This window comes from Pinus tabuliformis, chromosome 3_2 (assembly GCF_031772625.1).
Source record: "Pinus tabuliformis cultivar Carrire ecotype Pingquan chromosome 3_2, CPIR1, whole genome shotgun sequence".
Lineage (NCBI taxonomy): Eukaryota > Viridiplantae > Streptophyta > Pinopsida > Pinales > Pinaceae > Pinus > Pinus tabuliformis.
In genome coordinates, this window is record NC_142302.1 from 890,662,743 (window position 1) to 890,678,196 (window position 15,454).

The 15,454-nt window shown below is 38.3% G+C and overlaps 1 pseudogene; it reads left to right on the plus strand.

Moving 5' to 3' along the window:
• The first annotated feature begins 9,306 nt into the window (after positions 1 to 9,306).
• Positions 9,307 to 11,756, plus strand: LOC149183489 (protein NRT1/ PTR FAMILY 2.13-like; annotated as a pseudogene).
• The last annotated feature ends 3,698 nt before the right edge of the window (positions 11,757 to 15,454 follow it).

Genomic DNA, 15,454 nt, shown 5'->3' on the forward strand with positions numbered 1-15,454 from the left:
GAGTAGGGATAGGGTCATCCGCATCGGATACTTTTCCCCACAACAATAGGTCCATAGCAAGACCGAGGTTGACCATGATGTTGCTAGCATGGCTAGCTTTGAGCCAAGAAACAAAAGCTCCTTAGAGAGTTGTTTAAGCATGATATGACATGGATACATTGTGATGATCTGATTGGCAATAAGTTCCATATTTATAGTTGGGACCGAGATACTCTCATATATTGAGACAACAAAGTTGTGTGAGATAATATTAGGCTTGTGATTAGCACCTCCTTGAGAGGGAAGATGATTATGGTATCCTTTTTTGATTCATATGATTATATATGATCTATCATGATATTTGATTTGATGTTTTGTATGAATAGGAAACAGTTTCTATTGAGACAAGATGATGATGAGAGCAGCGTTGATCAAGGACACTAAGCAAACTCTTCCTACCTTACTTGAGCTCACAGGGTGGGGAATTGAGTTAGAGGGCTTCTGGGGTTGAGGAAACTCTGGAAAATAGGGTGTTACCCTATCTGTTACCCAAGTTTGAAGAATGTTTCTCCCCTATATTTATAGGGTCAGAGAATGTTGCTCCCCTCTTAGCCTTTGCAGAGTATACCCCAGTTGGCATCATACCCTCAAGCAAGCCAGCTTGATGGGAATACCACTCCTCATTTTGGCCAACGAGTTGAGAGTGTACTTGGGGTGTACAAGCCAAGTCGATTATAATGCAGGTGTTCTAGCACATGACTATTCTTGGTAATTGATGGGAAGATCAATAGGAAATAGGATGTGTTGAGATAACCTGATATGATTCTGGGTTGAGAGTAAGCTCCTTGATGAAGTTCCAGGGTCAAGGGTGTACTCCCTTACGTGATGAGTTATCCTATTGCTCAGTATGGGTGGAAGATATTGCTCCCCGATGTGGTTCCAGGTTGAGATGTGCTCCTTGATGATATGCTCTTTGATGATGATTGATGATGATATTCCAGGTAGCAGCCTGATAGTAGAGATTCCAGATAGCATCCTGATGGATATAGGGTGGTAGATTGAGCTCCCCTCTGGTAACAAATTCTTCTTCTTCTAGATCCAAGAATGTTTGGCATACGAGCAAGAACAATCAAGTGATAAGTAGGAATAACCAAAGGATACATTGAGATGTACAATGATGATTTGTCATGATGAGACACTTGGGATGGACATGGAATGATGACTACATGACAGAGATGATCCATGATCTTACATGATGACACTCGAATATTCCAGAATGGCATATTGTTTGATGGACAAATATTGGTAGGTGGAATTATCCATAGTTGAGAGGGAGTGTTAATTTTTTAAAATGCGGTAAAATTCCACCTTGGATAGCTCAAATGACCAAGACAATGATTACATTAGATTCCTCTCTTCGAGAGGACCAAAATCGACCTAAATATCACCCAATTTAGTTAAGTGGAAGTTGAATTATGAATTATTTTATTCATACATGTATTACGGAATGGGTTGACCCTAACCACATGAGTAACTACTTGAGTCAGTCTTAACCCGAAGAGAATCCTCAGGAAATCCTATAAATAGAAGAGACCTCAAGATCATTTGGACACATCTTCTCTTATCTCTTGTCTTGGTTCACACAGGTTCGACGGAAGGAGTTTGCACAAGGGTCAAAAATCACAGGCGAAAGGTTTGCTTTGGGTTAGGGTCTTCTAGATCTCGTTCCCTGGCACATAACAGAAGCTTTTCATACTTGGTCGCAGGCACAGACTAGGAAAGAGAGTGACTCTGGCTCTCTGGTCGTTCGGAGACAGTTCAGTGAGAGTGACTCTGGGTTCAAAGGCATATCGGAAGGTTTTGGTCCTCGGTCGCTCACACAAGGTAGCCCTAGGAGCGACCCTGTCATCTCGGCCGCTCACACAACTCGGCAAGGGTGGGACTTTGGGTTTTTCAGTCACTCGCAAATCTTGGCAAGGGAGAAACTTTTGGTCTTTGCAGTTTAGGGCTATAGTCGCATACATCAATACCTCCTGAGAGAGACCCTAAATCACATTCGCTCGCATACAATGACAGAGAGAGCGACCAAGGAGTTTCAGTCGCACATAGTTAGTCATGATGAGGGTGACCAGAGTTCAGATCTAAAATTTGACATCTTGGATTCAGTTGACTTCAGTGATATGATAGATCTGGGTTTCTCACTATGGTTATACAGATATATAGATCTGATTTTGTTAGTATCTGTTGCAAACATATTTATTTTTCCCATTGACATTGACAAAAGTGTTCGGGATAGTGACAGAAATATACAACAATTGACATCAGTTTGTGATACCACATTACAGCCATCAATATGAGAGTTGTGAATCCTAGCATGATAATACTTGTTTCCTAGATATCATTATTGTTTTTCAGCATAGATAAAGTTATGGATCATTATACTCTCTTTTGAGACAATGCAGTTGTGTGAGATAATCTTAGGCTTGTGATTAGCACCTCCTTGAGAGGGAGGATGATTATGGTATCCTTTTGTGATTCATATGATTATATATGATCTAACATGATATTTGATTTGATGTTTTGTATGAATAGGAAACATTTTCTATTGAGACAAGATGATGATGAGAGCAATGTTGATCAAGGACACTAAGCAAACTCTTCCTACCTTACTTGAGCTCACAGGGTGGGGAATTGAGATAGAGGGCTCCTCGGGTTGAGGAAACTCTAGAAAATAGGGTGTTACCCTATCTATTACCTAGGTTTGAAGAATGTTTCTCCCCTACCTTTATAGGGTCAGAGAATGTTTCTCCCCTCTTAGTCTTTGCAGAGTATACCCCAGTTGGCATCATACCCTCAAGCAGGCCAGCTTGATGGGAATGCCGCTCCTCATTTTGGCCAACAATTTGAGAGTGTACTTGGGGTGTACAAGCCAAGTCGATTATAATGCAGGTGTTCAACCACATGACTATTCTTGGTAACTGATGGGGAGATCAATAGGAAATAGGATGGGTTGAGATAACCTGATATGATTCTAGGTTGAGGCTAAGCTCCCTGATGAAGTTCCAGGGTCAAGGGTGTACTCCCTTATGTAATGAGTTATCCTATTGCTCAGTATGGGTGGAAGATATTGCTCCCCGATGTGGTTCCAGGTTGAGATGTGCTCCTTGATGATATGCTCTCTAATGACGATTGATGATGATATTCCGGGTAGCAGCCTGATAGTAGAGATTCCAGATAGCATCCTGATGGATATAGGGTGGTAGATTGATCTCCCCTTTGGTAAAAAATTCTTCTTCTTCTAGATCCAAGAATGTTCAGCATACATGAAGAACAATCAAGTGATAAGTAGGAATAACCAAAGGATACATTGAGATGTACAATGATGATTTGTCATGATGAGACACTTGAGATGGACATGGCACAATGACTAAATGACAGAGATGATCCATGATCTTACATGATGACACTCGAATATTCCAGAATGGAATATTGTTTGATGGACAAATATTGGCAGGTGGAATTCTCCATAGTTGAGAGGGAGTGTTAATTTTTTAAAATGTGGTAAAATTCCACCTTGGATAGCTCAAATGACCGAGATAATGATTACATTAGATTCCTCTCTTCGAGAGGACCAAAATTGACCTAAATATCACCCAATTTAGTTAAGTGGAAGTTGAATTATGAATTATTTTATTCATACATGTATTATGGAATGGGTCGGCCCTAACCACATGAGTAACTACTTGAGTCAATCTTAACCCCAAGAGAACCCTCCGGAAATCCTATAAATAGAAGAGACCTCAAGATCATTTGGACACATCTTCTCTTCTCTTTTGTCTTGGTTCGCACAGGTTTGACGGGAGGAGTTCGTGCAAGGGTCAAAAATCACAAGCGAAAGGTTTGCTTTGGGTTAGGGTCTTCTAGATCTCGTTCTCTGGCACATAACAAAAGCTTTTCATACTCAGTCGTAGGCACAGACTAGGAAAGAGAGTGACTCTCGCTCTCTAGTCGTTCAGAGAAAGTTCAGTGAGAGTGAATCTAGGTTCAAAGGTATATCGGAAGGTTTTTGTCCCCGGTCACTCACACAAGGTAGCCCTAGGAGCAACCCTGATCTTGGCCGCTCGCACAGCTTGACAAGGGTGCGACTTTGGGTTTGTCGATCGCTCACAAATCTTGGCAAGGGAGAAACTTTGGGTCTTTGTAGTTCAGGGCCAAAGTCGCATACATCAATACCTCCTGAGAGCGACCCTGCAGTCACATTCACTCGCATACAATGACAGAGAGCGCAACCAAGGAGTTTCAGTCGCACACAGTTAGTCATGATGAGGGTGACCAGAGTTCAAATCTAAAATTTGACATCTTGGATTCAGTTGACTTTAGTGATCTAATAGATCTGGGTTTCTCTCTGCTGTTATACAAATCTGTATATCTAATTGGTTAGTATCCGTTGCAAACATATGTATTTTTCTCATTGACATTGACAAAAGTATTCAACATAGTGACTTCAATATACAACAATTCACATTAGTTTGTGACAGCACATTACAGCCATCAGTATGAGGGTTCTGAATCCTAGCATGATAATATTTGTTTCATAGATATCATTATTGTTTTGCTGCATAGACAAAGTTATGGATCATTATACTCTCTTTTGATGCATCATTTGATGACTATTTAAGAAGAAGAATATTTGCAAGGGTTTTCCCCATAGTGGGTTTTTCCCTAGTCTTGGACCAATCCTGGTGTCTTTATATGTGTGCATGCTTTCTTCTATTGTTCCTTTTATGTTATGTTTCATTGATGATGTAGGTGATGTTGTTTCTTTCTATGTAATTTCATATGTTGATGTATTATGGTGTATCTCTGAATAATGGAATGATGATATGGTGTGAAATTAATGTATTAATGATGAAATGCAACTATCATAGCAAAGAAAAATGTCTCCCTAAGAAAATTTAACACCATCCTTCTCCACATGGATCTTTGGAAAACCAGTAACCATCCTCTACACCATCGAAAGAGCTTTTTTGTGTAGGTTCTGTTAGCGCTTGAATTTGGTCTCAGGCTGAAAAAGACAAAATCCAAGGCAACATCAAACCACTTAGCCTCGTAGCTAGCCATACGGGGAGAGGAGAGGGCTCTCTCCGGGTCTATCTCGGAAAAAGGTCTTCAAAGGGCGGAGATGACCAATAAAGAACACTGATTTTAGGCTAGTAAATGGATAGGGAAAGTTTGATTTTAAATTTTTGGAGTTTTGTTGGAAAACTGAGCACAGCAATTTTGGGTGCGGGGATGAGACACAGTTTTTGCAGAGGTCTTTTTGGGGCAAGGTAGGAGATTGTCTTGATGCCTTTGAATTAAGTGAATGGATAGAAATGACCGGTGAGGAGCTAAATAGAGCAAGAAACCTTCGAGAGTTCTCCTTAGACAGATGAAAACATAGATATTAAGCAAACTTAAAGGCAGAGCATAGAAACCATGAATTCTACCTTAACACTTCATTTACTTAATGTGCAGAAAAGAGAAGTAGGAAAATGATACACATAACAAACTTACAAGTACATGAGAGAAGCACACCATCAACACAAAACACCACAGGAATCCCAAATAGTGCTGCAAAACCCTGGTCTTTCCTTTGCCAAAATTGCAGAGATACAAAGAGTAAAACAGTCTAAGCTTATCCCTCAAGAGTCCAACCTCTCCAACCATGAAAATTATTTAGAAAACACATAATATAGACCATTCCAACCCATTCCCTAGCCTCTAGGGGTCGAGCTCATCATCCTAGGAGCTGTTTCAACCAATTCCAAACTGAGCACTACAATCTAGGCAATCAAAACAACTTGCCTCTATAAGCTAGGAAACCAATTCATTCATTAATTTTTTGCTATTTTATGAATGAATCTTCTAGAATAGGTAAATAAGTATCATGTCAACATGAAATTACATCAATTACATCAAAGAGGATGAAAAATCCCACCAAAAAGTCAAAACTAGTCAATGCTACGTTTTCCTGAGCTGAAGGTGCAAAACTGGCAAATTTTCCCAACGCGTAGCGCGCCTTTCAGGCCACTTCTGAGGCACTTCCCGACATCCAAATGAGGCACAAGTGGGCTTGTTGGAAATTTCTAGATGTCTAATCTCCAGAACAAGTGTAATTTCTCAATTTGGTGGCCATTTTCCCCTCCAAAATTGCAATCTCCCAAGACTGCTTCCTGTGTGTCCAAAAAGTGGCAGAAGGTCATTTTTTGCTTGTTTTTTGACCTTTTGCGGGCTCAAATCTCCATGAAAATTCTTGGCAGTGGCTGAGAAAGTGTATTTTGTCATGAAAAATCCAAAAATGCTGAGTTTTTGTGAAATGGACCTCCCCAACTTAAGGGTAGCGCGCGGCGCGCTACGCGTTGAGCCAAAACCCTGACGCGTAGCGCGCCTGAGCCCTATGCGTAGCGCGCCTGAGCCCTACGCAAAGCGTGACTTTCAGCTGCTTTTTGGAGGCCTTCCTGGTGTCAAAATTGGGCACAGGATAGCTCGTTGGAAATTTCTTTGAGTCTACTTTCCAACACAACTAGAATTTTTCAATCTGAAGTTCATTTGCCCTATCAAAAATCAAATCTCCCAAGACTGGTCAAAATGTGCCAAATGAGGCTGCCTCAAGGTAGAGTGCTGTTGCAGTCAACTTTTGAATGCCTTCCTCAACTCCAAATTGAGCTCATGATAGCGCATTGGAAAGATATTTGTGTCTAGTTATCATTTGACTCATCACGAAATTCATTTATCCAACCAAGCTAGGAGAAAACTTGATTTTCCCAAGGTTACTTCAGAGGTGCATTCGATTCTCCTGAGGCAACGATATTTTTGACATTTCTCTAAAACCATGACACCTGTGTAAAAAGTGAAGGAGGTTTTTCTTATTTGGCATGTTTTGGACAAAAACCTCTCTCAGGTTTCCAAAATTCATCTTTGATTGCTCTGAAACATCATTTGAGTGAAACTTATCCCGATGTGTGAAACAAGGGATTTTGTCGAAATGAAGCGAAATGAAGGGGATAAGAGGCTTCTAAATTCTTGGGGAAATTTTTGGAAATAGGGAGGGATGTTAGGAAGCAGGGGAAAGTGGAATCGCAGAGATCGAGTGAGGGGAAGGGGTCCAAAAGGGCAAAACACAGGCCCAACCTAGAAAATTGCCAAGTTGTAGCAAGAAACTAGGGTTTGTGCGAAAATGAGGAATTTGGCGGATCTAAGGGATGGGAAGTGTTTAATAAGGTACATGAAAGATAGGGGAAGGTGTATGAACATCTGGATACAAGTTTTGCTAACGATTTGACCATCCAAGAGAAATTGCCTTCAAAACCCTAGGAGAGGGAAATGAACCTTGCCTAGGCGCAACTGAAGCATGAACAAGGTGTGAAATGACTCATTAGACACTGACATGATAATGACAACCCTATGAATGATGATAGACTCAGCTGAATAGTGACATAGATTGGCATTTGGAAAATTTTGAAAAGAGTGAAAGCAAACCCTAGACCTAATGCCTAGTGACCAAATTTTGCTTGAAAACTCTTTGAAATGACAAAATTTGACCTGGACACTCTGAGACCACTTTGTAAGAGCATATTTGATCACTGGAGGAAGGCTGGAAAGACTGACACTAACAGGTTCCCTATTCTCCTATGTCAAATCTCACACTGGTTGTCACTCTCATGTATGAGAGCCTTCACTAGTTTCCCTATCAATAGATAGATATATCTGTCCCTCCTACCAATCACTCACTTCTTCTTGAAATCGGTCCCCTTTGGCCTAACAACCACTTCAAGTACTGTAAAGTTGACCTCCAATCCTCTGCCTTCCATTGTTGAAACTGAAATGAGATTCTTCTCCAATCCTGACACATATAACAACACGTTCACCTCCATGATGCTACTTGATTCCATCTAGAACTTGATACTCTCAGTACCCTCAACTGTATACTTGGCCTTATCACCAAGATCCACATTTACATCTTTGGTCCCCTTGGCATGCTAGTGAAGAGTTCTCGAGATCCCATCATATGACGAGATGCCTAATTTTCCATGAACCAAACACCTCTCATGACGGTTCCAAAAAGGCAAGACTCTAAGGTGAAGTTTTTCTCGAACTTCTATGCCATCTCCTCCATCTTCACAGTAGTTGTTGTAGAAGTCTTTCCATTGCCCTTCTTTTGTTAGTACGTTGAATAGGAAATGCTTGAACTTAAACAACCACTTGCAAAGCTTTACTAAAGTATGTTATTGATAATTTTGGAAATTGTTTTGTATTAAAATGGGAATTCAATTTTTTACTTGGTATGGAGCGGTAATCTAATTAAATTTCTCTTCGGAAAGCAACTCTCACCTTGGTCATTAATGCACCTTGGATTAATACCAAGTGTAGATTTCATGATTGTGAAATTAGATTTGCATAAAAGGTTATCAAATACAATCACGAGAAGACAAAAAAGGCATTGCTATGTACAAGTGAGTGTAGCAACAACAATTATTTTTTCTCTATATATTTTTTTTTCAATGTTATCACAAATGGTTGCTTGAATATGGCAAGGTTAATGCTTACTCCCACATAAAACTTATTATTGATATCTGAGATCCACTGTGTTGTTAGGTTCAAATGAACTTTCTCTCGATTATTTGGTAAGTTATTGAGACTTGTGTTGTTAGGTTCAAATGAACTTTCTCTCCATTATTTGGTAGGTTATTCATAATTCCCTTCGATTCAGGGGCCATGGGTTGTAGCCATGGCCTAGTCCTTTCTGTATTTCAATTGAACAGTGTCAAAATTTTCCTTTTGTCTGCATGTCCAATTTCATTGCAGTATGTCTCATTCAATATTACTTTCATATCTATAGGATTCCAATGACTATCTAAGCATGATTAACTTGCTTCTATTTTTGGGCTTTTGATATTGATTCTATATTAATTGGAAACGTTTTTTAATATGATTTTGTTTTTGTTTTTTAGCTAGTTTTATGACTTCTTAATATAGCAGTGATCAATATTTCTCGTTCTATTTTTCTTATGAAATTCTCCATTACACTTGTACATTCCATGTTCCCAAGACATAAGCTTTCTAGCAACCCATTTTGATTTGATTGTTTTGACACGGTAGAAGCAAAACCATGATGGAAACACAACATGGGTGGTTTATCTTTCACTTTGAGTACCATATCTTCTTTCTTTACCTCTGATGAAGATGAGCATGCTTTTTTTCTCATAGAATTATGGAAGCATACATATTTTCTACTAACTTGGCAGATGTCTCTTTAAGAGAATAATATAATTCGTTTTTGCTAAAATGGAAGGAAGCGAGGACTATGATAAATTGGAAACTATGGATTTCCTTGCAAACACAATCATCTACATATCAAAACAATTCAACATGCCAAATGTGACTGCTTCGTAAATCCTTAACCTGTCGACGGGAACAACAAACATGTCCCCTTTGTTAGGGGTGTTTCTTTCTAATTCTTGTTTTTTTATTGACAGATACTGAACTATTGCTCTTGCTTGCAAAGCATCTCTTATTGTATGCTTATTTCTCAATTGTATCTACTCATACCAATAGTCATAAGTATTTGAAAATGCACAGTCAAGGAATCCATTCTTGCAACTATTAATCAATTTGAAATAAAATGTTACAACTTCTTGTTTTTAGTGTAACGGTGCAAGTTAAGACTTTAAGAAGTAAATATTTGTGTGTTATGAAAGAAAAGTGTAATCATATATTATAGTTGAGTTACCAAATTTCCTTCTAATATGTTGATCTTTATTGTGAAGGGAATGACTCTTCTCTCTCTTACAGCCATATTTCCATAGTCTAGACCACATCCATGCAAAATTAATCATAAGATAACTTTTGAGGTCTAAAATGGGCCTCAAAAAAAAATTGTACAACCAAAATAAAATTTATAATAACCAATACAATGCAAGATGATTATGTCAACCATGGGGGATGATTCACCATTTTTGGATTAAAAAAGTAAAAATACAAGAAGCAAAAAATAAAACTACTTTTTCAACTCGTATTTTCAACTTATCTCCCTATCGATTTACTCAAATTTCAAGAAATAGCACTCATTGGATGTGGAATTTAATTCCTCATCCAAGGAGTACCCATGTTGCATACTTTGATGGACCCTACTACATGAAAAATGAGAAATACATGAAAAACATGATTGCAATCACATTTTTTAAAGAATTTCTCATTTTTCATGTAGTGGGATCCATCGAAAGTATGAAACACGGGTACTCCTTGGATGAGGAATTAAATTTCACATCCAACGAGTGCTTCCATATGAATTTGAGTAAAATTGTAGGGAGATAAGTTGAAAAAATAGTTTTTTATTTTTTCCTTCTAAAATCTGATGATGTCATCTAATCTTGTTTTATTATTTCCACTATTGATTTATAATATTCCTGAGGAGGCCGATTTTAGACCTCAAAATTTCTCTAATGATAGGGAACCCATGCAGACTTTCATTACGAGGTAAAAATGCTTTACTCTATTCCTCCTTTATAATGGATGACCATAGGTGCAAGGGTTATGAGACAATGATCAGTAGCTTTCGGCGTAGATCAATTTGATTATACAAGTGAAAAGGGGAAGAGAAGTATACAGAGCTTCTTCAATTGGTATTTACTTTTCATTCACCATAGCGATGATGGTGGCACTCACAATCATAGTATACATTCAAGATGATGTAAGTTGGAGTTGGGGTTTGTGTATCCCCACTAGTTTGATGTTTCTTTCTGTCATGAGCTTCCTTCTAGGGGAAAATATCTACATTTTTGTTACACCAGAGGGAATTTCATTCACTAGCTTTGCACAAGTTCTAGTTGCTGCACGAAGAAAATGCCATCTTTCGTTGCCTTCTCAGGCATCAAGGTACTATGATCCTCCACAGCAAGGAGTTCTCAAATCAAGGATGGATCTTACAGACCAATTCATGTAAGTCCACGTCACACAATTCTGATTGATTTGCTACTATATGTGATCTATTCCTAATTTCTAGTAAAATGCTAATAGATCATTTCACGAGCAGTGAACTTCTTGAATCTTCATTGAATTTCTCATAATATAATAGAACAGTAATATTTGTTATGCAAGATGTATATTTTAATAAATGGGTTCTTGGTAATTATTATTCAATTTTATAAAAACCCAAGAATATTTGAAGGAAAATAGATTGGTGGGTAATATATGGAGACTATGCAGTCTTCACCTAGTGGAAGAGCTAAACTCGGTGATGAGAATAGTGCCAATATGGTCGGGCACCATTAGCCTTTTCATGTGTGTGGCATAGCTAAACACATTCTCTATTATGTAGGAAGAGATGATGGACAAACATCTTGCCAATCACTTCCAATTCCCCACTATCTAATTTAGAATATACATGATTCTAGTGCTCACATTATTTTCCCCATTCTATGACACATTCATTATGCCATTCTCATGGCGCATGATGAAGGAAGGCTACAAAAAGACCTTATCCCTCATTATCTTATCGATGGCCTTAGTCGGTGTTTAGCAACGGTTTCATGGAGAAACCAAAGGGCATGATTCTGATGTGAACATTGTGGTTTGTTCCTCAGTATTCTATGGTTAGTGTGGCAGAGATATGCAATGTAATCGAATATATCAAATTTATGCATAGTCAGTTCCTTGAAAACATGAGTGTTGTTATTGCATTCTTCTTGTTATCCCTAGGTTTGGGTAATTATCTTAGCAGACTTGTTTCCATTTAACAGGGAGATATCAATAACAATATTTGTTTTCTCTATATGTTGTGCAGTATTGTATATATTCTAGTGAAATTGTATCCATTTAAGATGGAGATTTTTTTTTATGAGGATGTTTCCTTTTGGTCAAAGCCACATGGTTGTAGAATGAGAAAAAAATGTTTACAATCAACACTCTATTGAAAAAGAGTGTAGCATGTGCATTTTAAATCAACATTGTTCTTCACAATGGATCATCCTTTTTAGATTGCTTAACCTCAAGCAGAAAGACTAGTCCTTTATTCCTTAATTGTTTGTGTTATATGCCATTTTTCCACATCTGATCAATGTGCCTCCTAATGGGATCAATCAACATCCCGTTCCCCCTTGTCACCATCTTGCACAAATCCCTAAGCATGTTCCTTTCATCCCCTAGAATTTTATCCCTAAATTGCATCATTTGAGCTAGTTTTAGGACCAACACTCCATGTATACCTACTGGGGTGCAATCACCTACAGGTTGCTCCACTATGGCCTACATTGGTCACCAACAAGTTGCTCCCCTTTGCACTTGCGTTGGTTCTTTAAACCCGAGAGAATGATTGGGATTCCAGAAGCTTCCCCTTCTAGGAGTTTCCAGAAGTTGTTTTAACTACTTACCTTTGATAAAACATTCAGATCTTATCCTACCCTACTTTGGAGTTTTCACCACTTATCCTTTGATCCTATCCCTCCATTAAAGGTGGTTCTCAAACCCTAGATTGATAATTGGATAAGAACTCCAACATACCCTACTTCTCTATTATTCACAGTCTTCTATGTATTTGGGGGCTGGATTTTGGAGAGTGATTCTACCCTTATGTTGTTGCAGTGAGTGATTATTATCTCATGCATTTAGGGTGATTAAAGGTGTGTATTGTGACAAGGAAAGTATAACTAAAAAACTTGGAGGAGTTCTTCTACAATATCAACTTCTACTTATGGTTGTAATCTCCTTCCATTTATATTAATGCAAAGAATTCATTTTTATGTACCTCAAATTGAGTCATTATGATGGGGGCATGCAAACTTATTCCAAGCATAGTTTTCCTTTGTTTCAAGCTTGTGTGAAAATGAAACTACTTTCAAGCACAATTTTTCTCATGTTTCAAGCTTGTGAAAAAATGAAACCATCTTAAACCAATTTCAAGCATAGTTTCCCATGTTTCAAGATTCTGTAAAAATGAAACCATACCCATCTTATCCCTCGTGATTTCCATTTTTATCAGCCTATTTTTTCCAAATGTGGCTTGGTTTTCTCATTCCATTGTTGCCATCTTCTTGGCTAATCATAAGCTTTCACTTGGTTGTTTTACCCTTTCTTGAGGATCGTTGTGATGAGTGGTATTATTAGCCAACCTCTTGACCTTTGTGTGCTTTGAGCAGTTCCATCATGACCAAAACTAGTTCTTTCCCTTTATACCACTCGTTCCTCCACTAGGAGTCCTCTTTTAGCTCTTTTCAGACTCCCAAAACATGAAAATATTGTCGAGCACTTGTATTTTCGATATCATAAAAGTAACTGAAAATATGCCTACTCAATATAAGTTTAACCCTTTTCTGGACTAAGATAGGCTATCTATGAAAAATGAATACCTTAGTCGAACATGGCTAAGAGGTTTTCTTGGGTATTTTTTTCTATCGTTTTAGACATAAGGGACTACCTACGAAAAGGGACATTTGGATTTTTCTTTTTCACCTCTTTTTCAAACTCTCTAAACATGAAAAACATGTCGAGTTTTACCTTCGTTGGACTCATAAAAACATCAAACAGCGATGGACTCGTCTATCATGAAGGGGTTGAACCACTCCTTCTCAGGGTTCATTAAATATACTCGGAGGGACTCATCCGAAGGATGAACTTACATATCAAGCATATGTTATCCTCCTCAAGCTTGTAAAAAAATAAAGAGGTATTGACCAGAATGGTTGAGGAAATTGGGAAAATAAGGGATTGCATTTTTCTAATGGGAGTGAGTCACTCTTGAACAAGACACTCTTACACTTCATCTCCATGGCTATTGGGTTGGGTAATCTTCTTTTCTTTTGGTTATTATACCATTTTCAGAGCCTCCATTGCAATTTTGTGTCAATGCTGCCAACTCCATTCAATGTCACTAGTGTGTTCAAGAGAATTCATTTAGTTGATCTCTACTATAATAACTCTTAAGCCTTCATTTCATGTATGCCTTTCCTGATCCAATTCCATGTCAACATCATTATGTTCAATCTATCTCAATCATGATACTCATTTCATGTCATTGATGGAGGACACATCAAGGCCCTCCTGCAATGAGTTGCTTCATGTTGATATCGTCACATCATTCAAGAAGTTTACTTAGAAGCACACCTTTGGTACCTTGGTGCTTGCATACATCAATGGAAAGATTCCTTGCTCTCGGTAACAAGTGTACATCAATGGCCTTCGACCGAATGTATCTATGTGGTGTTCTACATCAACTCATTTACTCACATCATATAGATTGTACCATAGTACCTTGAGATCCATTAACATCATCGATGGTTTCTCTCGCATCTATTAACGGCTTACATCATTGGCCGGTAATAATATGGTGTCTACCATGTTCGACTCCAGCACATTGATTCACATGGATAGACCCATTTTTTGGTTGGTCGTGTGAACGAGATAGAAGACCCCAAATTTAGTTTCATCCATCTAGGCTGCGATTTCAAGAGTTGTACAAAGATCACAATGTATAATGGTCATGCTCATATAAATAGCCATCCATTCATGGGTCCACCAGTTGCATCTGTGGACACATATTTTGATCATTACAACATGACATGTTTGTTTGATGAGGGAGGCATACCCATACTCAGGTCGTAAGCTAACATAGGATCAATCAACATCTTATTCCCCCTTGTCACCATCTTGCACATAGCCCTAAGAATGTTCCCTTCATCCCCCTGAATTTTAGACTTAAATTGCATCATATGAGCCAGTTTAGGACCAACATCCCTTGTATGCCTACTAGGGTGCGATCACCTATAGGTTTCTCCATTGTTTCCTGCGTTGGTCACTAGTAGGTTGCTCCCCTTTGCACCTAAGTTGGTTCTAGAAATCTGGGAGAATGATCGGGATTTTGGAATATTCCCCTTTTATGAGTTTCCAGAAGTTATTTTAACTACTTAACTTTGATAAAACATTGGGATCCTATCCTACCCTACTTTGGATTTTTCACCATTTATCGTTTGATCCTATCCCTCCATCAAATGTGGAACTCAAACCCTATATTAGTAATTGGATAAAACTCCCAACTTACCCTACTTCTCTATATATTCCTAGCCTTCTATGTGGTTGGAGGCTGGCTTTTGGAGAGTGATTTTTCCCTTATGTTGCTGCAATGGGTGGTTATTATCTCATGCATTTAGGGTGATTAGAGGTGCATATTGTGACAAGGAAAGTATAAGTAAACAACTTGGAGGATCTCTTCTACAAGATCAAATGCTACTTATGGTTGTAATATCCTTCCATTTATATTAATGAAAATACTTCATTGTTTTCCTATATGTGATGTTGTTATTTCATATATTTTAATACCATGTTGATCTATTGAATGAAGTATTTAGATGATACTGCATAGATCTCGTAGTTCCTTAGCTTGTATTATCTAACTGTGTAGGTTCTAATTTGGGCATTCGAAGATGGAATTGGATCTTCCAAG